The following is a 25,698-nucleotide window of genomic DNA, read 5'->3' on the forward strand; positions in this document are numbered from 1 at the left end:
AATGTTGTAGAGAAACGAAATTTGGTACATACATGTATCGTGGCAAGACGCACCAAAAAGTCTCAAGAACCCATACCGTAAAACGAACAGGAAGTCGGCCATCTTGGATCGAAAATGGCGTTTCCTGCTGTTTTTGCCCATTTCCATGCCGCATACTTTAACGAACTCCTCCTACAGATTTCATCCAATTCTCTTCAAACTTGGTCAGTAGCATCACAAGGCCTTTGGGATCAAAAGTTGTATAAATCTTTACCGACGGTCACACTATGTGGGCGTGGCATAGCGGCAAAATATGGCGTCTCGCCATAAAACACAAGATCGTTATAACTTTTCAATACTTTGTCCAATCTGGTCCAAACTTCTCATGCTTCATCAGAGTCCAGCCCTTAACACTTCTAAAGAACAATATTTCATAAAGCCCCGCCCCTAATGCTTTATCCACGCCCCCTTTCATAAAATGACCACCTTGCATACTTTACATAACTCCTCCAACAGATTTCACACCATGGACTTCAAACTTGGTCAGTACCATCACAAGGGCTTTGGGTTCAAAAGTTGTATAAATCTTCACCGCCTGTCACACTATGTGGGTGTGGCATGGCGGCAAAATATGGCGTTTCGCCATAACCCACGAGACTGTATAACTTGACCATACATTGTCCAATCTGTCCCAAATTTCACACATGTGATTAGGGTCCAGCCCGAAACACACCCACATTTCAATATTGACACACAGTCATAGCGCCCCCTGCTGGCATCAGCAAGTAACATGTTTTACACCTAGCCCCAGCAGTAGGTTACACGTAGAGACACGAAATTTAGTATACACGTGCTTCATGTGGAGACGCACCAAAAAGCCTCTTGGACCCATACCTCAAACCCAACCGGAAGTCCGCCATCTTGGTTTGAATATCGCACTTGTCATTGTTTTTGCCAATTTCCAGCTCGCATAATTTAACGAACTCCTCCTACAGATTTTATCCAATTGACTTCAAACTTGGTCAGTACCATTACAACGACTTTGGGATCAAAAGTTGTATAAATCTTTACCGATCTTCACACTATGTGGGCGTGGCATGGCGGCAAAATAGGGCGTCTCGCCATGAAACACGGGACTGTATGACTTCACCATACATTGTCCAATCCGTCCCAAATTTCACACACGTGATTAGGGTCCAGCCCGGAACACACCCACGTGTCTATATTGACACACAGTCATAGCGCCCCCTGCTGGCTACAGCAAGTAACATGTTTTACACCTACTTTGAGCTGAGTAGTAGGAGACACGCGATTTGGTACGCATAGGGACTGGGCCTGTGTCCTCCCCCGACGGCTCCTCCCCCGACGGCTCCACTCTGCGAGGGCCCGTTCAGTACTGCTTGCAGTCCTAGTTTATTATTAGGGACCGAGCACTAACGGTGCGAGGACCCTATTGAAATTGGTCCGTCTATTCTTATTATTATTTTTCCGGGTAATCAATCGCCTTTTTGGGGGCTTTATCATATTCAAAAACTCCTAATTTTTGGAATAGACGTCAATCTCCCGTGAAATTTTCGTATTCTGGTATTCGCGGGAATGGGCGTGGCAGAATGACTCAACAGCGCCCCCTTGAAAGTCAAGAAAATTCAGCCCCTTGCACAGGCATGTCGTATCAGCATGAAATTTGGTACATACATGTATCATGGCAAGACGCACCAAAAAGTCTCAAGAACTCATACCCTAAAACGTACAGGAAGTCGGCCATCTTGGATCGAAAATGGCATTTCCTGCTGTTTTGGCCCATTTCCACCATGCATACTTTAACAAACTTGTACTACAGATTTCACCCGATCGACTTCAAATTTGGTCAGTACCATCACAAGGCCTTTGGGATCAAAAGTTGTATAAAGCTTCACCGACGGTCACACTATGTGGGCGTGGCATGGCGGCAAAATATGGCGTCTGGCCATAAAACACGAGATCATCATAACTTTCCCTTTCTTTGTCCAATCTGCTCCAAACTTCTAATGCTTCATCAGAGTCCAGCCCTTAACACTTCTAAATGACAAAATTTCATAAATCCCCGCCCCTTATGCTATATCCACGCCCCCTTTCATCACATGACCACCTTGCATACTTTACATAACTCCTCCAACAGATTTCATCCCATTGACTTCAAACTTGGTCAGTAGCATCACAAGGCCATTGGGATCAAAAGTTGTATAAATTTTTACCGACGGTCACACTATGTGGGCGTGGCATGGCGGCAAAATATGGCGTCTCGCCATAACACACGAGACTGTATAACTTCACCATACATTGTCTCATCTGGCCCAAAATTCTTACACGTGATAAGGGTCCACCTCTGAATACACCCACATGTCAATATTGACACACAGTCATAGCGCCCCCCGCTGGCAACAGGAAGTAACAACTTTTATGCCTAGCCCTCGCAGTAGGCTTCACGTAGAGACACGAAATTTGGTACACACATGAATCATGTGAAGACACACCAAAAAGCCTCTTGGACCCATACCCGAAAACATACAGGAAGTCGGCCATCTTGGATTGAATATCGCACTTGTCATCGTTTTTGCCCATTTCCAGCTCGCATACTTTAACAAACTCCTCCAACAAATTTTATCCAATTGACTTCAAACTTGGTCAGTACCATCATGAGGCCTTTGGGATCAAAAGTTGTATAAATCTTTACCGACAGTCACACTATGTGGGCGTGGCATGGCGCCAAAATATGGCGTCTCGCCATGAAACACGAGGCTGTATAACTTGACCATACATTGTCCAATCTGTCCCAAATTTCTCACACATGATGAGGGGCCAGCCCTGGACACACCCACATGTCAATATTGACACACAGTCATAGCGCCCCCTGCTGGCTACAGCAAGTATTATGTTTTACACCTACCCCGAGCACAGTGGTAGGAGACACGCCATTTGGGACGCATAGGGACTGAGCCCACATTGCCACGCCCGATGTGGCCTCCCCCGACGTGCCCTCCCCCGACGTGCCCTCCTCCGACGGCTCCACTCTGCGAGGGCCCGTTCAGTACTGCTTGCAGTCCTAGTTATTATTATTCTTCTCCCAAATGAATTGCCTTTTTGGGGGCTTTATCATATTCAAAAACTCACCAAATTTGGAATATACATAAATCAGATTTGAAATTTACGTATTCTGGTATTCGCGGGAATGGACCTTGCAAAATGACTCACTAGCGCCCCCTCAAAATTTTCAAAACATCCTCACAATATAGGTTTTTTTCACGTAGACACACGAAAGTTGGTACATATGTGTATCATGGGAAGACGCACCAAAAAGCCTCAAGAACCCATACCCTAAAACGTACAGGAAGTCAGCCATCTTGGATTGAATATTGCACTTGTCATCGTTTTTCGCCATTTCCAGGTCGCATACTTTTACGAACTCCTCCTACAGATTTTATCCAATTGACTTCAAACTTGGTCAGTACCATCACAAGGCCTTTGGGATCAAAAGTTGTATAAAGCTTTACCGACGGTCACACTATGTGGGCGTGGCATGGCGGCAAAATATGGCGTCTCGCCATAAAACACGAGATTGTTATAACTTCTCCATTCTTTGTCCCATCTGGTCCAAACTTCTCATGCTTCATCAGAGTCCGGCCCTTAACACTTCTACATAACAATATTTCAGAAAGCCCCGCCCCTTATGCTTAATCCACGCCCCCTTTCATAAAATGACCACGTTGCATACTTTAACGAACTCCTCCGACAGATTTCATCCGATTTACTCCAAACTTGGTCAGTACCATCACAAGGGCTTTGGGATCAAAAGTTGTATAAATCTTTACCGCCTGTCACACAATGTGGGCGTGGCATGGCGGCAAAATATGGCGTCTCGCCATAACACACCAGACAGTATAACTTGCCCGTACATTGTCCCATCTGTCCCAATTTTCTCACAGGTGATGAGGGTCCAGCCCTGAACATACCCACATGCAAATATTGACACACAGTCATAGCGCCCCCCGATGGCAACAGGAAGTAACAACTTTAACGCCTAGCCCCAGCAGTAGGTTTCACGTAGAGATACGAAATTTGGTACACACGTGCTTCATGTGGAGACGCACCAAAAACCCTCTTGGACCCATACCTCAAACCCAACAGGAAGTCCGCCATCTTGGATTGACTATCGCACTTGTCATCGTTTTTGGCCATTTCCAGGTCGCATACTTTAACGAACTCCTCCTACAGATTTCACCCCATGGACATAACAGACGAGACTGTATAACTTCACCATACATTGTCCAATCTGTCCCAAATTTCACACACATGACTAGAGTCCAGCCCTTAACACTTCCACATAACAATATTTCATAAAGCCCCGCCCCTTATGCTTTATCCACGCCCCCTTTCATAAAATGACCACGTTGCATACTTTACATAACTCCTCAGACAGATTTCACCCCATGGACTTCAAACTTGGTCAGTACCATCACAAGGCCTTAGGGATCAAACGTTGTATGAATCTTTACTGACGGTCACACTATGTGGGCGTGGTATGGCGGCAAATTATGGCGTCTCGCAATCTAACACCAGACTGAATAACTTCACCATACATTGTCCAATCTGTCCCAAATTTCACAAACGTGATTAGGGTCCAGCCCGGAACACACCCACGGGTCAATAGTGACACACAGTGATAGCGCCCCCTGCTGGCTACAGGAAGTAACATGTTTTTCACCTACCACAAGCACAGTGGTAGGAGACATGCAATTTGGTACGCATAGGGACTGAGCCAACAGCGCCGCGTCCGACGTGCCCTCCCCTGACGGCGCCTCCCCCGACGGCTCCACTTTGCGAGGGCCCGTTCAGTACTGCGCGCAGTCCTAGTTATTCTTTTTCTTCACAAAAGTAAATCGCCTTTTTGGAGGCTTTATCATATTCAAAAAGTCCCCATTTTTGGAATATACATAAATCTCCACTGAAATTTACATATTCTAGTGGTCCCGGGAATGGGCGTGGCAAAATGACTCAACAGCGCCCCCCTTGAAAGTCAAGAAAATTCAGCCCCTCGCACAGGAATGTCGTAAAGACACGAAATTTGGTACATACGTGTATCATGGCAAGACGCACCAAAAAGTCTCAAGAACCCATACCCTAAAACGTACAGGAAGTCGGTCATTTTGGATCGAAAATGGCGCTTCCTGCTGTTTTGGCCCATTTCCACGCCGCATACTTTAACGAACTCCTCCTACAGATTTCATCCCATTGACTTCAAACTTGGTCAGTAGCATCATAAGGCCTTTGGGATCAAAAGTTGTATAAATCTTTACCGACGGTCACGCTATGTGGGCGTGGCATGGCGCCAAAATATGGCGCCTCACCATAAAACACGAGATCATTATAACTTTTCAATACTTTGTCCCATCTGGTCCAAAATTCTCATGCTTCATCACAGTCCAGCCCTTAACACTTCTGAATAACAATATTTTAAAAAGCCCCGCCCCTTTTGCTGTATCCACGCCCCCTTTCATAAAATGACCACGTTGCATACTTTACATAACTCCTCCAACAGATTTAATCCCATTGACTTCAAACTTGGTCAGTACCATCACAAGGCCTTTGGGATCAAAAGTTGTATAAATCGTTACCGCCTGTCACACTATGTGGGCGTGGCATGGCGGCAAAATATGGCGTCTCGCCATGAAACACAGAACTGTATAACTTCACCATACATTGTCTCAACTGTCCCAAATTTCACACACGTGATGAGGGTCCACCTCTGAACACACCCACATGTCAATATTGACACACAGTCATAGCGCCCCCCGCTGGCAACAGGAAGTAACAACTTTAACGCCTCGCCCCAGCAGTAGGTTTCATGTAGAGATACGAAATTTGGTACACACGTGCTTCATGTAGAGACGCACCAAAAAGCCTCTTGGACCCATACCTCAAACCCAACAGGAAGTCCGCCATCTTGGTTTGAATATCGCACTTGTCATCGTTTTTGGCCATTTCCAGGTCGCATACTTTAACGAACTCCTCCTACAGATTTCATCCAATTCTCTTCATCTAACACCAGACTGAATAACTTCACCATACATTGTCCAATCTGTCCCAAATTTCACATACGTGATTAGGGTCCAGCCAGGGACACACCCACGGGTCAATAGTGACACACAGTCATAGCGCCCCCTGCTGGCTACAGGAAGTAACATGTTTTACACCTACCACAAGCACAGTGGTAGGAGACACGCAATTTGGTACGCATAGGGACTGAGCCAACAGCGCCGCGTCCGACGTGCCCTCCCCTGACGGCGCCTCCCCCGACGGCTCCACTTTGCGAGGGCCCGTTCAGTACTGCGCGCAGTCCTAGTTAGGGACCGAGCACTAACGGTGCGAGGACCCTATTGAAATTGGTCCGTTTTTTATTAGGGACCGAGCACTAACGGTGCAAGGACCCTATTGTAATTGGTCCGTTTTTTATTATTATTATTATTCTTCTCCCAAATGAATTGCCTTTTTGGGGGCTTTATCATATTCAAAAAGTCACCAAATTTGGAATATACATAAATCAGATTTGAAATTTACGTATTCTGGTATTCGCGGGAATGGACCTTGCAAAATGACTCAGTAGCGCCCCCTTGAAATTTTCAAAACATCCTCACAATATAGGTTTTTTTCACGTAGACACCCGAAAGTTGGTACATATGTGTATCATGGGAAGACGCACCAAAAAGCCTCAAGAACCCATACCTGAAAACGTACAGGAAGTCGGCCATCTTGGATTGAATATCGCACTTGTCATCGTTTTTGGCCATTTCCAGGTCGCATACTTTAACGAACTCCTCCTACAGATTTTATCCAATTGACTTCAAACTTGGTCAGAAGCATCACAAGGCCTTTGGGATCAAAAGTTGTATAAAGCTTTACCGACGGTCACACTATGTGGGCGTGGCATGGCGGCAAAATATGGCGTCGCGCCATAAAACACGAGATTGTTATAACATCTCCATTCTTTGTCCCATCTGGTCCAAACTTGTCATGCGTCATCAGAGTCCAGCCCTTAACACTTCTACATAACAATATTTCATAAAGCCCCGCCCCTTATGCTTAATCCACGCCCCCTTTCATAAAATGACCACGTTGCATACTTTAACGAACTCCTCCGACAGATTTCATCCGATTTACTCCAAACTTGGTCAGTACCATCACAAGGGCTTTGGGATCAAAAGTTGTATAAATCTTTACCGCCTGTCACACAATGTGGGCGTGGCATGGCGGGAAAATATGGCATCTCGCCATAACACACGAGACTGGGTAACTTGACCATACATTGTCCAATCTGTCCCAAATTTCACACACGTGATTAGGGTCCAGCCCGGAACACACCCACGTGTCAATATTGACACACAGTCATAGCGCCCCCTGCTGGCAACAGCAAGTAACATCTTTTACGCCTAGCCCCAGCAGTAGGTTTCACGTAGAGACACGAAATTTGGTACACACGTGTTTCATGTGGAGACGCACCAAAAAGCCTCTTGGACCCATACCTCAAACCCAACAGGAAGTCCGCCATCTTGGTTTGAATATTGCACTTGTCATCGATTTTGGCCATTTCCAGGTAACATACTTTAACGAACTCCTCCTACAGATTTCATCCAATTCTCTTCAAACTTGGTCAGCACCATCACAAAGCCTTTGGGATCAAAAGTTGTATAAATCTTTACCGACGGTCACACTATGTGGGCGTGGCATGGCGGCAAAATATGGCGTCTCGCCATAACACACAAGACTGTATAACTTGCCCATAAATTGTCCAATCTCTCCCAAATTTCACACACGTGATTAGGGTCCAGCCCAGGACACACCCACGTGTCAATCGTGACACACAGTCATAGCGCCCCCTGCTGGCTACAGGAAGTAACATGTCTTACACCTACCACAAGCACAGTGGTAGGAGACACGCAATTCGGTACGCATAGGGACTGAGCCAACAGCGCCGCGTCTGATGTGCCCTCCCCTGATGGCGCCTCCCCCGACGGCTCCACTCTGCGAGGGCCCGTTCAGTACTGCGCGCAGTCCTAGTTATTATTATTATTCCCAAAAGTAAATCGCCATTTTGGGGGCTTTATCATATTAAAAAACGCCCCATATTTGGAATATACATAAATCTCTGGTGAAATTTACGTATTCTTGTGGTCGCGGGAATGGGCGTGGCAAAATGACTCAACAGCGCCCCCTTGAAAGTCAAGAAAATTCAGCCCCTCGCACAGGAATGTCGTAGAGACACGACATTTTCTACGTCCATGTATCATGGCAACACGCACCAAAAAGTCTCAAGAACCCATACCCTCAAACGTACAGGAAGTCGGCCATCTTTGATCGAAAATGGCGTTTCCTGCTGTTTTTGCCCATTTCCATGCCGCATACTTTAACGAACTCGTCCTACAGATTTCACCCGATCGACTTCACATTTGGTCAGTACCATCACAAGGCCTTTGGGATCAAAAGTTGTATAAAGCTTTACCGCCGGTCACACTATGTGGGCGTGGCATGGCGGCAAAAAATGGCGTCTCGCCATAAAACACGAGATTGTTATAACTTCCACATACTTTGTCCCATCGGGTCCAAACTTCTCATGCTTCATCAGAGTCCAGCCCTTAACACTTCTAAATAATAATATTTAATAAAGCCCCGCCCCTTATGCTATATCCACGCCCCCTTTCATCACATGACCACCTTGCATACTTTACATAACTCCTCCTACAGATTTCACCCCATTGACTCCAAACTTGGTCAGTACCATCACAAGGCCTTTGGGATCAAAAGTTGTATAAAGCTTTACCGACGGTCACACTATGTGGGCGTGGCATGGCGGCAAAAAATGGCGTCTCGCCATAAAACACGAGATTGTTATAACTTCCACATACTTTGTCCCATCGGGTCTAAACTTCTCATGCTTCATCAGAGTCCAGCCCTTAACACTTCTAAATAATAATATTTAATAAAGCCCCGCCCCTTATGCTATATCCACGCCCCCTTTCATAAAATTACCACGTTGCATACTTTACGTAACTCCTCCAACAGATTTAATCCCATTGACTTCAAACTTGGTCAGTACCAGTACAAGGCCTTTGGGATCAAAAGTTGTATAAAGCTTAACTGACGGTCACACTATGTGGGCGTGGCATGGCGGCAAAATATGGCGTCTCGCCATAACACACGAGACTGTATAACTTGACCATACATTGTCCAATCTGTCCCAAATTTCACACACGTGATTAGGGTCCCGCCCGGAACACACCCACGTGTCAATACTTACACACAGTCATAGCGCCCCCTGCTGGCTACAGCAAGTATTATATTTTACACCTACCCCGAGCACAGTGGTAGGAGACACGCCATTTGGGACGCATAGGGACTGAGCCCACATCGCCGCCTCCGATGTGCCCTCCCCTGACGGCGCCTCCCCCGATGGCTCCACTCTGCGAGGGCCCGTTCAGTACTGCGCGCAGTCCTAGTTAGGGACCGAGCACTAACGGTGCGAGGACCCTATTGTAATTGGTCCGTCTATTATTATTATTTTTCTGGAATTAAAATCGCCTTTTTGGGGGCTTTATCATATTTAAAAACTCACCAATTTTGGAATATACATAAATCTCCACTGAAATTTACGTATTCTAGTGGTCCCGGGAATGGGCGTGGCAAAATGACTCAACAGCGCCCCCCTGAAAGTCAAGAAAATTCAGCCCCTCACACAGGAATGTCGTAGAGGCACGAAATTTAGTACATACATGTATCATGGGAAGATGCACCAAAAAGTCTCAAGAACCTATACCGTAAAACGTCCAGGAAGTCGGCCGTCTTGGATCGAAAATGGCGTTTCCTGCTGTTTTTGCCCATTTCCATGCCGCATACTTTAACGAACTCCTCCTACGGATTTCACTCAATTCTCTTCCAACTTGGTCAGTACCATCACAAGGCCTTTGGGATCAAAAGTTGTATAAATCTTTACCGACGGTCACACTATGTGGGCGTGGCATGGCAGCAAAATATGGCGTCTCGCCATCTAACACGAGACTGTATAACTTGACCATACATTGTCCAATCTGTCCCAAATTTCTCACACATGATTAGGGGCCAGCCCTGGACACACCCACATGTCAATATTGACACACAGTCATAGCGCCCCCTGCTGGCTACAGCAAGTATTATGTTTTACACCTACCCCGAGCACAGTGGTAGGAGACACGCCATTTGGGACGCATAGGGACTGAGCCCACATTGCCGCGCCCGATGTGGCCTCCCCTGACGTGCCCTACCCCGACGTGCCCTCCTCCGACGGCTCCATTCTGCGAGGGCCCGTTCAGTACTGCTTGTTATTATTATTCTTCTCCCAAATGAATTGCCTTTTTGGGGGCTTTATCATATTCAAAAAGTCACCAAATTTGGAATATACATAAATCAGATTTGAAATTTACGTATTCTGGTATTCGCGGGAATGGACCTTGCAAAATGACTCAGTAGCGCCCCCTTGAAATTTTCAAAACATCCTCACAATATAGGTTTTTTTCACGTAGACACGCGAAATTTGGTACATATGTGTATCATGGGAAGACACACCAAAAAGCCTCAAGAACCCATACTCGAAAACGTACAGGAAGACGGCCATCTTGGATTGAATATTGCACTTGTCATCGTTTTTGGCTATTTCCAGGTCGCATACTTTTACGAACTCCTCCTACAGATTTTATCCAATTGACTTCAAACTTGGTCAGTACCATCACAAGGACTTTGGGATCAAAAATTGTATAAATCTTTACCGTCGGTCACACTATGTGGGCGTGGCATGGCGGCAAAATATGGCGTCTCGCCATAAAACACGAGTTTGTTATAACTTCTCCATTCTTTCTCCCATCTGCTCCAAACTTCTCATGCTTCATCAGAGTCCAGCCCTTAACACTTCTTAATAACAATATTTCATAAAGCCCCGCCCCTTATGCTTTATCCACGCCCCCTTTCATAAAATGACCACGTTGCATACTTTACATAACTCCTCAGACAGATTTCGGCCCATGGACTTCAAACTTGGTCAGTACCATCACAAGGCCTTAGGGATCAAACGTTGTATAAATCTTTACCGACGGTCACACTATGTGGGCGTGGTATGGCGGCAAAATATGGCGTCTCGCCATAACACACGAGACTGCATAACTTGACCATACATTGTCCAATCTGTCCCAAATTTCACACACGTGATTAGGGTCCAGCCCGGGACACACCCACGGGTCAAAAGTGACACACAGTCATAGCGCCCCCTGCTGACTACAGGAAGTAACATGTTTTACACCTACCACAAGCACAGTGGTAGGAGACACGCAATTTGGTACGCATAGGGACTGAGCCAACAGCGCCACGTCCGATGTGCCCTCCCCTGACGGCGCCTCCCCCGACGGCTCCACTCTGCGAGGGCCCGTTCAGTACTGCGCGCAGTCCTAGTTATTATTAGGGACCGAGCACTAACGGTGCGAGGACCCTATTGTAATTGGTCCGTCTATTATTATTATTTTTCTCCTTCTCCCAAATGAATTGCCTTTTTGGGGGCTTTATCATATTCCAAAACTCACCAAATTTGGAATATATATAAATCTCATGTGAAATTTACATATTCTGGTATTTGCGGCAATGGGTGTGCCAAAATGACTCAACAGCGCCCCCTTGAAAGTCAAGAAAATTCAGCCCCTCGCACAGGAATGTCGTATCAGCATGAAATTTGGTACATACATGTATCATGGCAAGACGCACCAAAAAGTCTCAAGAACCCATAACCTAAAATGTACAGGAAGTCGGCCATCTTGGATCGAAAATGGCGTTTCCTGCTGTTTTGGCCTATTTCCACGTTGCATACTTTAACGAACTCCTCCTACAGATTTCATCCGATCGACTTCACATTTGGTCAGTACCATCACAAGGCCTTTGGGATCAAAAGTTGTATAAAGCTTTACCGCCGCTCACACTATGTGGGCGTGGCACGGCGGCAAAATATGCCGTCTCGCCGTAACACACGAGACTGTATAACTTGACCATACATTGTCCAATCTGTCCCAAATTTCACACACGTGATTAGGGTCCAGCCCGGAACACACCCATGTGTCAATATTAACACACAGTCATAGCGCCCCCTGCTGGCTACAGGAAGTCACATGTTTTCTACTTAGCCCTCGCAGTAGGCTTCACGTAGAGACACGAAATTTGGTACACACATGAATCATGTGAAGACACACCAAAAAGCCTCTTGGACCCATATCTCAAACCCAACAGGAAGTCCGCCATCTTGGTTCGAATATCACACAATTCATAATTTTTACCCATTTCCACGCTGCATACTTTAACGAACTCCTCCTACAGATTTTATCCAATTGACTTCAAACTTGGTCAGTACCATCACAAGGCCTTTGGGATCAAAAGTTGTATAAATCTTTACCGACGATCACACTATGTGGGCGTGGCATGGCGGCCAAATATGGCGTCTCGCCATCTAACACCAGACTGTATAACTTGACCATACATTGTCCAATCTGTCCCAAATTTCACACACATGATTAGGGGCCAGCCCTGGACACACCCACGTGTCAATATTGACACCCAGTCATAGCGCCCCCTGCTGGCTACAGCAAGTATTATGTTTTACACCTACCCCGAGCACAGTGGTAGGAGACACGCCATTTGGGACGCATAGGGACTCCCCCAACGTGCCCTCCTCCGACGGCTCCACTCTGCGAGGGCCCGTTCAGTACTGCTTGCAGTCCTAGTTATTAGGGACCGAGCACTAACGGTGCAAGGACCCTATTGTAATTGGTCCGTTTTTTATTATTATTATTATTCTTCTCCCAAATGAATTGCCTTTTTGGGGGCTTTATCATATTCAAAAAGTCACCAAATTTGGAATATACATAAATCAGATTTGAAATTTACGTATTCTGGTATTCGCGGGAATGGACCTTGCAAAATGACTCACTAGCGCCCCCTTGAAATTTTCAAAACATCCTCACAATATAGGTTTTTTTCACGTAGACACACGAAATTTGGTACACACGTGTTTCATGTGGAGACGCACCAAAAAGCCTCTTGGACCCATACCTCAAACCCAACAGGAAGTCCGCCATCTTGGTTTGAATATCGCACTTGTCATCGTTTTTGGCCATTTCCAGGTCACATACTTTAACGAACTCCTCCTACAGATTTCATCCAATTCTCTTCAAACTTGGTCATTACCATCACAAGGCCTTTGGGATCAAAAGTTGTATAAATCTTTACCGACGGTCACACTATGTGGGCGTGGCATGGCGGCAAAATATGGCGTCTCGCCATAAAACACGAGATTGTTATAACTTCTCCATTCTTTGTCCCATCGGGTCCAAACTTCTCATTCTTCATCAGAGTCCAGCCCTTAACACTTCTATATAACAATAATCCATAAAGCCCCGCCCCTTATGCTTTATCCACGCCCCCTTTCATAAAATTACCACGTTGCATACTTTACGTAACTCCTCCAACAGATTTAATCCCATTGACTTCAAACTTGGTCAGTACCAGTACAAGGCCTTTGGGATCAAAAGTTGTATAAAGCTTAACTGACGGTCACACTATGTGGGCGTGGCATGGCGGCAAAATATGGCGTCTCGCCACAACACACGAGACTGTATAACTTGGACAGACTTTGTCCAATCTGTCCCAAATTTCACACACGTGATTAGGATCCAGCCTGGAACACACCCACGTGTCAATATTGACACACGGTCATAGCGCCCCCTGCTGGCAACAGCAAGTAACTTGTTTTATACTTAGCCTTTGCAGTAGGTTTCACGTAGAGACACGAAATTTGGTACACACGTGCTTCATGTGGAGACGCACCAAAAAGCCTCTTGGACCCATACCTAAAACCCAACAGGAAGTCCGCCATCTTGGTTTGAATATCGCACTTGTCATCGTTTTGGGCCATTTCCAGGTCACATACTTTAATGAACTCCTCCTACAGATTTTATCTAATTGACTTCAAACTTGGTCAGTACCATCACCAGGCCTGTGGAATCAAAAGTTGTATAAATCTTACCCGACGGTCACACTATGTGGGCGTGGCATGGCGGCAAAATATGGCGTCTCGCCATCTAGCACCAGACTGAATAACTTGACCATACATTGTCCAATCTGTCCCAAATTTAACACACGTGATTAGGGTCCAGCCCGGGACACACCCACGAGTCAATAGTGACACACAGTCATAGCGCTCCCTGCTGGCTACAGGAAGTAACATGTTTTACACCTACCACAAGCACAGTGGTAGGAGACACGCAATTTGGTACGCATAGGGACTGAGCCAACAGCGCCGCGTCTGATGTGCCCTCCCCTGACGGCGCCTCCCCCGACGGCTCCATTCTGCGAGGGCCCGTTCAGTACTGCGCGCAGTCCTAGTTATTATTATTCTTCTCCCAAATGAATTGCCTTTTTGGGGGCTTTATCATATTCAAAAAGTCACCAAATTTGGAATATACATAAATCAGATTTGAAATTTACGTATTCTGGTATTCGCGGGAATGGACCTTGCAAAATTACTCACTAGCGCCCCCTTGAAATTTTCAAAACATCCTCACAATATAGGTTTTTTTCACGTAGACACACAAAATTTGGTACATACGTGTATCATGGGAAGACGCACCAAAAAGCCTCAAGAACCCATACTCGAAAACGTACAGGAAGACGGCCATCTTGGATTGAATATCGCACTTGTCATCGTTTTTGGCCATTTCCAGGTCGCATACTTTAACGAACTCCTCCTACAGATTTTATCCAATTGACTTCAAACTTGGTCAGTACCATCACAAGGCCTTTGGGATCAAAAGTTGTATAAAGCTTTACCGACGGTCACACTATGTGGGCGTGGCATGGCGGCAAAATATGGCGTCTCGCCATAACACACGAGACTGTATAACTTGACCATACATTGTCCAATCTGTCCCAAATTTCACACACGTGATTAGGGTCCAGCCCGGAACACACCCACGTGTCAATATTGACACACAGTCATAGCGCCCCCTGCTGGCTACAGCAAGTATTATGTTTTACACCTACCCCGAGCACAGTGGTAGGAGACACGCCATTTGGGACGCATAGGGACTGAGCCCACATTGCCACGCCCGATGTGGCCTCCCCCGACGTGCCCTCCCCCGACGTGCCCTCCTCCGACGGCTCCACTCTGCGAGGGCCCGTTCAGTACTGCTTGTTAGGGACCGAGCACTAACGGTGCAAGGACCCTATTGTAATTGGTCCGTTTTTTATTATTATTCTTCTCCCAAATGAATTGCCTTTTTGGGGGCTTTATCATATTCAAAAAGTCACCAAATTTGGAATATACATAAATCAGATTTGAAATTTACGTATTCTGGTATTCGCGGGAATGGACCTTGCAAAATGACTCACTAGCGCCCCCTTGAAATTTTCAAAACATCCTCACAATATAGGTTTTTTTCACGTAGACACACGAAATTTGGTACATACGTGTATCATGGGAAGACGCACCAAAAAGCCTCAAGAACCCATACTCGAAAACGTACAGGAAGTCGGCCATCTTGGATTGAATATTGCACTTGTCATCGTTTTTGGCCATTTCCAGGTCGCATACTTTTACGAACTCCTCCTACAGATTTTATCCAATTGACTTCAAACTTGGTCAGTACCATCACAAGGACTTTGGGATCAAAAATTGTATAAATCTTTACCATCGGTCACACTATGTGGGCGTGGCACGGCGGCAAAATATGGCGTCTCGCCATAAAACACGAGATTGTTATAACTTCTCCATTCTTTGTCCCATTGTGTCCAAACTTCTCATGCTTCATCAGAGTCCAGTCCTTAACACTTCTACATAACAATATTTCATAAAGCCCCGCCCCTTATGCTTTATCCCCGCCCCCTTTCATAAAATGACCACGTTGCATACTTTACATAACTCCTCAGACAGATTTCACCCCATGGACTTCAAACTTGGTCAGTACAATCACAAGGCCTTAGGGATCAAAAGTTGTGTAAATCTTACCCGACGGTCACACTACGTGGGCGTGGCATGGCGGCAAAATATGGCGTCTCGCCATCTAACACCAGACTGCATAACTTGACCATACATTGTCCAATCCGTCCCAAATTTCACACACGTGATAAGGGTCCAGCCATAAACACATCCACATGTCAATATTGACACACAGTCATAGCGCCCCCTGCAGGCAACAGCAAGTAACATGTTTTTCACCTAGCCCCAGCAGTAGGTTTCACATAGACATACGAAATTTGGTACACACGTGCTTCATGTGGAGACGCACCAAAAAGCCTCTTGGACCCATACCCTCAAACATACAGGAAGTCGGCCATTTTGGATTGAATATTGCACTTGTCATCGTTTTTTGCCATTTCCAGGTCGCATACTTTAACGAACTCCTCCTACAGATTGTATCCAATTGACTTCAAACTTGGTCAGTACCATCACAAGGCCTTTGGGATCAAAAGTTGTATAAATCTTTAACGACGGTCACACTATGTGGGCGTGGCATGGCGGCAAAATATGGCGTCTCGCCATAAAACACGAGATTGTTATAACTTCTCCATTCTTTGTCCCATCGTGTCCAAACTTCTCATGCTTCATCAGAGTCCAGCCCTTAACACTTCTACATAACAATATTTCATAAAGTCCCGCCCCTTATGCTTTATCCACGCCCCCTTTCATAAAATAGCCACGTTGCTTAATTTACAAAACTCCTCCTACAGATGTCACCTGATTTACTTCAAACTTGGTCAGTACCATCACAAGGCCTTTGGGATCAAAAGTTGTATAAAGCTTAACTGACGGTCACACTATGTGGGCGGGGCATGGCGGCAAACTATGGCGTCTCGCAATGAAACAAGAGACTGGATAACTTGACCATACATTGTCAAATCTGTCCAAAATTTCACACACGTGATTAGGGTCCAGCCCAGGACGCACCCACGTGTCAATCGTGACACACAGTCATAGCGCCCCCTGCTGGCTACAGGAAGTAACATGTTTTACACCTACCACAAGCACAGTGGTAGGAGACACGCAATTTGGTACGCATAGGGACTGAGCCAACAGCGCCGCGTCTGATGTGCCCTCCCCTGACGGCGCCTCCCCCGACGGCTCCATTCTGCGAGGGCCCGTTCAGTACTGCGCGCAGTCCTAGTTATTATTATTCTTCTCCCAAATGAATTGCCTTTTTGGGGGCTTTATCATATTCAAAAAGTCACCAAATTTGGAATATACATAAATCAGATTTGAAATTTACGTATTCTGGTATTCGCGGGAATGGACCTTGCAAAATGACTCACTAGCGCCCCCTCAAAATTTTCAAAACATCCTCACAATATAGGTGTTTTTCACGTAGACACACAAAAGTTGGTACATATGTGTATCATGGGAAGACGCACCAAAAAGCCTCAAGAACCCATACCCGAAAACGTACAGGAAGTCGGCCATCTTGGATTGAATATTGCACTTGTCATCGTTTTTCGCCATTTCCAGGTCGCATACTTTTACGAACTCCTCCTACAGATTTTATCCAATTGACTTCAAACTTGGTCAGTACCATCACAAGGCCTTTGGGATCAAAAGTTGTATAAATCTTTACAGACGGTCACACTATGTGGGTGTGGCATGGCGGCAAAATATGGTGACTCGCCATAAAACACAAGATTGTTATAACTTTCCCATTCTTTGTCCCATCTGTTTCAAACTTCTCATGCTTCATCAGAGTCCAGCCCTTAACACTTCTATATAACAATAATTCATAAAGCCCCGCCCCTTATTTTTTATCCACGCCCCCTTTCATCACATGACCACCTTGCACACTTTACATAACTCCTCCAACAGATTTCATCCCATTGACTTCAAACTTGGTCAGTAGCATCACAAGGCCTTTGGGATCAAAAGTTGTATAAAGCTTAACTGATGGTCACACTATGTGGGCGTGGCATGGCGGCAAAATATGGCGTCTCGCCATAACACTGGAGACAGTATAACTTGACCATACATTTTCCAATCTGTCCCAAATTTCACACACGTGATTAGGGTCCAGCCCGGAACACACCCACGTGTCAATATTGACACACAGTCATAGCGCCCCCTGCTGGCAACAGCAAGTAACATCTTTTACGCCTAGCCCCAGCAGTAGGTTTCACGTAGAGACACGAAATTTGGTACACACGTGTTTCATGTGGAGACGCACCAAAAAGCCTCTTGGACCCATACCTCAAACTCAACAGGAAGCCCGCCATCTTGGTTTGAATATCGCACTTGTCATCGTTTTTGGCCATTTCCAGGTCACATACTTTAACGAACTCCTCCTACAGATTTCATCCAATTCTCTTCAAACTTGGTCAGTACCATCACAAGGCCTTTGGGATCAAAAGTTGTATTAATCTTTACCGCCTGTCACACTATGTGGGCGTGGCTTGGCGGCAAAATATGGCGTCTCGCCATAACACACAAGACTGGATAACTTGACCATACATTGTCCAATCTGTCCCAAATTTCACAAACGTCATTAGGGTCCACCCCGGGACACACCCACGTGTCTATATTGACACACAGTCATAGCGCCCCCTGCTGGCTACAGGAAGTAACATGTTTTACACCTACCACAAGCACAGTGGTAGGAGACACGCAATTTGGTACGCATAGGGACTGAGCCAACATCGCCGCGTCCGATGTGCCCTCCCCTGACGGCGCCTCCCCCGACGGCTCCACTCTGCGAGGGCCCGTTCAGTACTGCGCGCAGTCCTAGTTAGGGCCCGAGCAGGCAACGACCTGCGAGGTCCCTATTGTATTTCGAATGATTATTCTTTTTTTTATTAGGGCCCGAGCAGGCAACGACCTGCGAGGTCCCTATTGTATTTCTAATGATTATTCTTTTTATTTTTATTTTTCTTCCCCCCAAATGATCGCATTTTTCAATGCCTGAACATACCCCAAAACTCACGAAACTTTAAATATAAGTCATACCTGGCGAAAAATTTTATAATCTATTGTCATCCTGAATTTTCACCACTAGGTGGCGCTACAATAAAGGAAAGTGCGTTTTGGCTAATAACTCCCACATACTTTATCGCACATTCAAAAAACTTATATCCACGCGTTCACTGAGTTGTGCTGAATCTCCTGATATAGGCCACTCCCATTTTCGCCTACCGTTTTTTTTCGCAAATTCGCGAAATGTCGCAAACCTACTTTTTCGAACTCCTCCTAGGCAATTTCATCGTTCTGCACCAAACTTTGCATACAGCATCTATGGACCCTCATGACAAAAAGTTATTAAAAGAATTTTGATTACCCAAAGAATACTCAAGTTATTAAATAACAACTTCCTGCAGGTGGCGCTATTATCAACACAAAACACAAAGTGTTGCAAATCTCCACATTGGTGAGTCTGAATGACATGAAACTCAGGTTCCTACTTCCCCATGAGCCCCTTAGGCTCGCTGCAAAATTTTGGCCGATGACCACTAGGTGGCGCTCTTTAAATTGAAGTGTTTCATATCTCCAAATCGGTTGGTCGGATTAACACCAAACTTGGTATACTTATTGTCAATGCCCTCCTGAGGATAACCCTTGAAGGTTTTATTGATCGGCCCCTAGGTGGCGCTCTGGCGGCAGTTTAATTTAATAAATGCCACTGTGCCCAGACCATGAGACTTAAGGCAATGAAATTCATAGAGGTGGTATAGACTGGCCGCTGTAACGCACAAACCCCGACGGCAGCATGCCCCGACACGCGTGTACTGCGAGGGCCCGTTCAGTACTGCGCGCAGTCCTAGTTTTTATTCTTCTTCCCAAATGATCGCATATTTCACTGCCTGAACATACCCCAAAACTCATGAAACTTTAAATATAAGTCACACCTGGCGAAAAATTTTATAATCTATTGTCATCCTGAATTTCCACCACTAGGTGGCGCTATAATAAAGGAAAGTGCGTTTTGGCTAATAACTCCCACATACTTTATCGCACATTAAAAAAAAATATAGCCACGCGTTCACTGAGTTGTGCTGAATCTCGTGATATAAGCCACTCCCATTTTCGCCTGGAGTTTTTTTTCGCAAATTCGCAAAAAGTCGCAAACCTACTTTTTCGAACTCCTCCTAGACAATTTCATCGTTTTGCACCAAACTTTGCACACAGCATCTATGGACCCTCATGACAAAAAGTTATTAAAATAATTTTGATTACCCAAATAATACTCAAGTTATTAAATAACAACTTCCTGCAGGTGGCGCTATTTTCAACACAAAACACAAAGTGTTGCATATCTCCACATTGGTGTGTCTGAATGACATGAAACTCAAGATCCTACTACCCCATGAGCCCCTGAGGCTTGCTGCAAAATTTTGGCCGATGACCACTAGGTGGTGCTCTTTAAATTGATGTATTTTATATCTCCACATCGGTTGGTCGGATTAACACCAAATTTGGTTTACTTATTGTCAATGCCCTCCTGAGGATAACCCGTGAAGATTTTATTGATCGGCCCCTAGGTGGCGCTCTGGTTTTTATTATTCTCGTGACAAAATGATCGCATTTTTCACTGCCTGAACATACCCCAAAACTCATGAAACTTTAAATATAAGTCATGCCTGGCGAAAAATTTTAGAATCTATTGTCATCCTGAATTTTCACCACTAGGTGGCGCTATAATAAAGGAAAGTGCGTTTTGGCTAATAACTCCCACATACTTTATCGCACATTCAAAAAACTTATATCCACGCGTTCACTGAGTTGTGCTGAATCTCCTGATATAGGCCACTCCCATTTTCGCCTACCGTTTTTTTTCGCAAATTCGCGAAATGTCGCAAACCTACTTTTTCGAACTCCTCCTAGGCAATTTCATCGTTCTGCACCAAACTTTGCATACAGCATCTATGGACCCTCATGACAAAAAGTTATTAAAAGAATTTTGATTACCCAAAGAATACTCAAGTTATTAAATAACAACTTCCTGCAGGTGGCGCTATTATCAACACAAAACACAAAGTGTTGCAAATCTCCACATTGGTGAGTCTGAATGACATGAAACTCAGGTTCCTACTTCCCCATGAGCCCCTTAGGCTCGCTGCAAAATTTTGGCCGATGACCACTAGGTGGCGCTCTTTAAATTGAAGTGTTTCATATCTCCAAATTGGTTGGTCGGATTAACACCAAACTTGGTATACTTATTGTCAATGCCCTCCTGAGGATAACCCTTGAAGGTTTTATTGATCGGCCCCTAGGTGGCGCTCTGGCGGCAGTTTAATTTAATAAATGCCACTGTGCCCAGACCATGAGACTTAAGGCAATGAAATTCATAGAGATGGTATAGACTGGCCGCTGTAACGCACAAACCCCGACGGCAGCATGCCCCGACACGCGTGTACTGCGAGGGCCCGTTCAGTACTGCGCGCAGTCCTAGTTAGGGACCGAGCACTAACGGTGCGAGGACCCTATTGAAATTGGTCCGTTTATTATTATTATTATTTTTAGGGGGAGTAAATCGCTTATTTGAGGCCTTTATCATATTCAAAAACTCCCCATATTTGGAATATACATAAATCAGATTTGAAATTTACGTATTCTGGTATTCGCGGGAATGGACCTTGCAAAATGACTCACTAGCGCCCCCTCAAAATATTCAAAACATCCTCACAATATAGGTTTTTTTCACGTAGACACACGAAAGTTGGTACATATGTGTATCATGGGAAGACGCACCAAAAAGCCTCAAGAACCCATACCCGAAAACGTACAGGAAGTCGGCCATCTTGGATTGAATATTGCACTTGTCATCGTTTTTCGCCATTTCCAGGTCGCATACTTTAATGAACTCCTCCTACAGATTTTATCCAATTGACTTCAAACTTGGTCAGTACCATCACAAGGCCTTTGGGATCAAAAGTTATTGAAAGCTTTATCGACGGTCACACTATGTGGGCGTGGCATGGCGGCAAAATATGGCGTCTCGCCATAAAACACGAGATCGTTATAACTTTCCCATTCTTTGTCCCATCTGCTACAAATTTCTCATGCTTCATCACAGTCCAGCCCTTAACACTTCTACATAACAATATTTCATAAAGCCCCGCCCCTTATGCTTTATCCACGCCCCCTTTTACAAAATGATCACGTTGCGTATTTTACATAACTCCTCCAACAGATTTCGTACCATTGACTTCAAACTTGGTCAGTACCATTACAAGGCCTTTGGGATCAAAAGTTATTGAAAGCTTTACAGACGGTCACACTATGTGGGCGTGGCATGGCGGCAAAATATGGCGTCTCGCCATGAAACACGAGACTGTATAACTTCACCATACATTGTCTCATCTGGCCCAAAATTCTTACACGTGATAAGGGTCCACCTCTGAACACACCAACATGTCAATATTGACACACAGTCATAGCGCCCCCAGCTGGCAACAGAAGGTAACAACTTTAACGCCTAGCCCCAGTAGTAGCTTTCACGTAGAGACACGAAATTTGGTACACACATTAATCATGTGGAGACGCACCAAAAAGCCTCTTGGACCCATACCTCAAACCCAACAGGAAGTCCGCCATCTTCTTTTGAATATCGCACAATTCATCATTTTTTCCCATTTCCACGCTGCATCCTTTAACAAACTCCTCCGACAGATTTCACCCCATGGACTTCAAATTTGGTCAGTACCATCACAAGGCCTTTGGGATTAAAAGTTATTGAAAGCTTTACCGAATGTGACACTATGTGGGCGTGGCATGGCGGCAAAATATGGCGTCTCGCCATCTAACACCAGACTGGATAACTTGACCATACCTTGTCCAATCTGTCCCAAATTTCACACACGTGATTAGGGTCCAGCCCTGAACACACCCACATGTCAAAATTGACACACAGTCATAGTGCCCCCTGCTGGCAACAGCAAGTAACATGTTTTACACCTACCCCGAGCACAGTGGTAGGAGAAACGCCATTTGGGACGCATAGGGACTGAGCCCACATTGCCGCACCCGATGTGGCCTCCCCCGACGTGCCCTCCTCCGACGGCTCCACTCTGCGAGGGCCCGTTCAGTACTGCTTGCAGTCCTAGTTTTTATTATTATTCTTCTTCTTCCCAAATGATCGCATATTTCACTGCCTGAACATACCCCAAAACTCATGAAACTTTAAATATAAGTCACACCTGGTGAAAAATTTTATAATCTATTGTCATCCTGAATTTCCACCACTAGGTGGCGCTGTAATAAAGGAAAGTGCGTTTAGGCTAATAACTTCCACATACTTTATCACACATTAAAAAAACTTATATCCACGCGTTCACTGAGTTGTGCTGAATCTCGTGATATAGGCCACTCCCATTTTCGCCTACCGTTTTTTTTCGCAAATTCGCAAAATAACGCAAACCTACTTTTTCGAACTCCTCCTAGGCAATTTCATCGTTTTGCACCAAACTTTGCACAGAGCATCTATGGACCCTCATGACAAAAAGTTATTAAAATAATTTTGATTACCCAAAGAATACTCAAGTTATTAAATAACAACTTCCTGCAGGTGGCGCTATTTTCAACACAAAACACAAAGTGTTGCATATCTCCACATTGGTGTGTCTGAATGACATGAAACTCAGGTTACTACTTCCCGATGAGCCCCTGAGGCTCGCTGCAAAATTTTGTGCGATGACCACTAGGTGGCGCTCTTTAAATTCAAGTATTTTATATCTCCAAATCGGTTGGTCGGATTAACACCAAACTTGGTATACTTATTGTCAATGCCCTCCTGAGGATAACCCTTGAAGGTGTTATTGATCGGCCCCTAGGTGGCGCTCTGGCGGCAGTTTATATTAATAAGTGCCACTGTGCCCAGACCACAAGACTTAAGGCAATGAAATTCATAGGGGTGGTATAGATTGGCCCCTGTGACGCACAAACCCCGACGGCAGCATGCCCCGACACGCGTGTACTGCGAGGGCCCGTTCAGTACTGCGCGCAGTCCTAGTTTTTTTTTTTATTATTCTCGTACCCAAATGATCGCATATTTCACTGCCTGAACATACCCCAAAACTCATGAAACTTTGAATATAAGTCACACCTGGCGAAAAATTTTATAATCTATTGTCATCCTGAATTTCCACCACTAGGTGGCGCTATAATAAAGGAAAGCGCGTTTTGGCTAATAACTCCCACATACTTTATCGCACATTCAAAAAACGTATATCCACGCGTTCACTGAGTTGTGCTGAATCTCGTGATATAGGCCACGCCCATTTTCGCCTACCGTTTTTTTTTCGCAAATTCGCAAAATGTCGCAAACCTACTTTTTCGAACTCCTCCTAGGCAATTTCATCGTTTTGCACCAAACTTTGCACACAGCATCCCTGGACCCTCATGACAAAAAGTTATTAAAAGAATTTTGATTACCCAAAGAATACTCAAGTTATTAAGTAACAACTTCCTGCAGGTGGCGCTATTATCAACACAAAACACAAAGTGTTGCATATCTCCACATTGGTGTGTCTGAATGACATGAAATTCGGGTTACTACTTCCCCATGAGCCACTGAGGCTCTCTGCAAAATTTTGGCCGATTACCACTAGGTGGCGCTCTTTAAATTGAAGTATTTTATATCTCCAAATCGGTTGGTCGGATTAACACCAAACTTGGTATACTTATTGTCAATGCCCTCTTGAGAATAACCCTTGAAGGTTTTATTGATCAGCCCCTAGGTGGCGCTCTGGCGGCAGTTTAATTTAAAAAATGCCACTGTGCCCAGACCTCAAGACTTAAGGCAATGAAATTCATAGGGGTGGTATAGAGTGGCCCCTGTAACGCACAAACCCCGACGGCAGCATGCCCCGACACGCGTGTACTTTTTTAGGGCCCGAGCAGGCAACGACCTGCGAGGTCCCTATTGTATTTCGAATGATTATTTATTAGGGCCCGAGCAGGCAACGACCTGCGAGGTCCCTATTGTATTTCTAATGATTATTAGGGCCCGAGCAGGCAACGACCTGCGAGGTCCCTATTGTATTTCGAATGATTATTATTAGGGACCGAGCACTAACAGTGCGAGGACCCTATTGAAATTGGTCCGTTTCTTATTATTATTCTTTTTCATAACCAATAGTAATTGCCTTTTTGGGGGCTTTATCATATTCAAAAAGTCATCAAATTTGGAATATACATAAATCTCACGTGAAATTTACATATTCTAGTTGTCGCGGGAATGGGCGTGGCAAAATGACTCAACAGCGCCCCCTTGAAAGTCAAGAAAATTCAGCCCCTCGCACAGGAATGTCGTAGAGACACGAAATTTGGTACATACATATATCATGGGAAGACGCACCAAAAAGTCTCAAGAACCCATACCCTAAAATGTACAGGAAGTCGGCCATCTTGGATCGAAAATGGCATTTCCTGCTGTTTTTGGCCATTTCCACGTCGCATACTTTAACGAACTCCTCCTACATATTTTACCCGATCAACTTCAAACTTGGTCAGTACCATCACAAGACCTTTGGGATCAAAAGTTATTGAAAGCTTTACCGACGGTCACACTATGTGGGCGTGGCATGGCGGCAAAATATGGCATCTCGCCATAAAACACGAGATCGTTATAACTTTTCCATTCTTTGTCCTATCTGCTA

General features: G+C 45.1%; 1 protein-coding gene across 1 annotated transcript in view; it reads right to left on the reverse strand.

Moving 5' to 3' along the window:
• The window catches only part of LOC131993215 (NACHT, LRR and PYD domains-containing protein 12-like), a 171,941-nt gene that overhangs the window by 56,464 nt on the left and 89,779 nt on the right, over positions 1 to 25,698 (reverse strand). The window lies entirely within an intron of this gene.

Source organism: Centropristis striata, chromosome 20 (assembly GCF_030273125.1).
Source record: "Centropristis striata isolate RG_2023a ecotype Rhode Island chromosome 20, C.striata_1.0, whole genome shotgun sequence".
Lineage (NCBI taxonomy): Eukaryota > Metazoa > Chordata > Actinopteri > Perciformes > Serranidae > Centropristis > Centropristis striata.